Source organism: Postia placenta (genome assembly GCF_002117355.1).
Source record: "Postia placenta MAD-698-R-SB12 unplaced genomic scaffold POSPLAscaffold_2, whole genome shotgun sequence".
NCBI lineage: Eukaryota > Fungi > Basidiomycota > Agaricomycetes > Polyporales > Adustoporiaceae > Rhodonia > Rhodonia placenta.
Genome location: NW_020169833.1, coordinates 664,142 through 666,771, shown reverse-complemented (window position 1 = coordinate 666,771; position 2,630 = coordinate 664,142).

Here is a 2,630-nt window from a genome sequence, read left to right as displayed (position 1 = left end):
ATCGTACAGTAGATAGTGATGCGTCCATATCAGGCAGGTAGTACAGAGGTCGCGGGTTCGAGCCCGCGAAAAGGAAAAAATTAAAAAACGGCTAGGCGCCGTGCCAACTCGTGACATTACCCCCCCCTCAACGGCGCATGACCTCATGCGAGGCGCCCTTGCCCATCTCCCATCCGGAGCGGCAACGTGCTTCAGTCAGCGGTGAAGGCATTGGCTGAAAGTTGAGACCACCAAAGGTAGCAGCATTGAGGCGGCGAGGGGCGTTTGGATTCTTCCGGTGGAAGTCGGCTATGAGGGCCGGCGCATTGGCAACGTTGCGCGCCGGTTCCCATGACGTATGCGAGTCGTCATAACCCTTCCACTTGACGAGGTACTGCAGCTGACGCCGGAAGATCCTCGAATCTTTGATCCGCTCAACCTCGTACTCCTCGTCGCCCTCAACCTCGATCGCAGGCGGTTCCTCCGGCTCCCAGCCCGGGATATCGCTACGCGTGTACTTGCTAAGCAGGGAGACATGGAACACCGGGTGTACCGGCACCGACTTCGGCAGGATTAATTCGTAATCCAGATCTCCGAGCTTTCGCCGCACGGCATATGGTCCGAGGCGCTTTGGACTGAGCTTCCTGCTCGGCTGTTTCAGCTTAAGGTTCCGAGCGTCAAGCCAGACCTTGTCCCCCGGCGCAAAGACCGGTGCCTCCTGCACGTGCTTGTCGTAGTACACCTTCATGCGCTCGGCTGATAGCTCAAGCGCAGAGCGCGTATCGTCGCGAATCTCCTTCAGGATCTTGAGCCGATCAGCGGCCACAGGCATCGCAGACATCGGATTGATCCGAACCTGGATCTCAGGATTGTACCCTTGATGCAGGAAGAAAGGGGAATACCCGGTCGCGGAATGAACTCGGTTGTTCAGTGCGAATTCCGCGAGCGGCAACTGCTTCGCCCAATCATCCTGCCTGTGGCTTGTGAAGGCACGCAGGTACTGCTCGATCTCCTGATTCCAGCGCTCAGTCTGGCCATCTGTCTGGGGGTGGAACGCTGTGGACAGCGCCGGCTCGATCCCAAGTCCTCTGTACACCGCATGGAGATATTTCGAAGCGAACTGGGGACCTCGGTCTGATATGACCTTGGCCGGGGCCCCATGATGCTTGAACACATCGCGGATGTACAGGTCTGCCGCACCTTCTGCCGTCAGGGTCTCATGACAGGCCGAGAAGTGGACCTGCTTCGTGAAGCGGTCGGCGGTGACCAGGATTGAGTCAAATCCATCAGACTTCGGCAAGCCGACGATCATATCAGTTGTGATGATCTGCCACGGGCGCTCGGGGATCTCGTTCGGCTTCAGCGGACCCTGAGGCTTGGCTGGGAATGTCTTGGTACGGTTGCACACGTCGCAGGTGCTTACGTACTCATTGACGAATTTGGACATCCCAGGCCACCAGTAATTCCGCGACACGAGCTCCAGGGTTTTGGCACGACCACCATGACCGGCGATCGGCGAGTCGTGGTGGATCTTGACGATATCCCGCCGGAGCTCCGCGTCCTTTGGGACGTACACACATCCGCGGAACAGCAGGAGCCCTTGTTCGGCATTCCACTCCTCAAAACCCCTTTGCAGCCGGGGCGGCCCGAGGTCCTGTACCTTTTCAAGGGCCTCGGCCACCTCCCGATCCTTCTCCGAACATTCCCTGATGCGCTTCAGAAGCAACTGATCGGCCGTCACCGAGGCGTGACCGCGCCTGGCGGAGGCGATGCGGAAGCGCTCTGGCTTGAGAACCACCTGATCAGTGTTATCGTCCTCATCGCCGATCTGGTGGTCTGATCGACGCGACAGGGCATCAGCCTTTCCATTGGATGTCCCGGCCTTGTGCGTGATGCGGAAGTCGAAGCGAGCTAGGAACAGCGACCATCGCGCTTGACGGCGCGTGAGGTGCTGGGAGGTACGCCAGTACTCGAGGTTCTTATGATCAGTCACGATCTCGAACTGATTGGGTAACCCCTCAAGGTAGTGGCGCCAATCGTCCAGCGCTTCAATGATCGCGAGCATCTCCTTATCGTAGATCTCGTAGTTCCGCTGTGCCGGATCCATCGCATGGGATCTGAAGGCGATGGGATGCCATTTTCCGTCATCCTGCTTCTGCATTAATACGCCGCCAGTGGCGTAACCCGAGGCATCAACCTCAATGCGCGTCTCTCGATTAGGGTCGTACAGCGCCAAGACTGGAGTCGTCGCGAAGAGCCGCTTGAGCTCATCGAAAGCGTGCTGCTCTTCCTCGCCCCAATGCCATGGGTCGTTCCCTGTGAGTCGGTCGAGTGGTCGCGAGATCTTAGCAAAGTCCTTAATAAAGCGGCGGTAGAAGTTGGAGAACCCCCGGAACTTCTGGACATCTTTTTTGTTCCGGGGTACCGGCCACTCATTAATTCCTTTCAGCTTCGCGGGATCCATCGCTACCTCATCGCCACCGAACACATAGCCGACATAGTCGACCTTGGGAACGTCCCACTCGCATTTCTCAGGCTTCAGGAACAGATCGTTGTCCTGAAGGCGACGAAGAACCTCGCGTGTGACTTTTTCATGCTCCTCCTTGTTGGTAGAGAAGATGAGTATGTCATCAAGGTATACGAGGATCTTG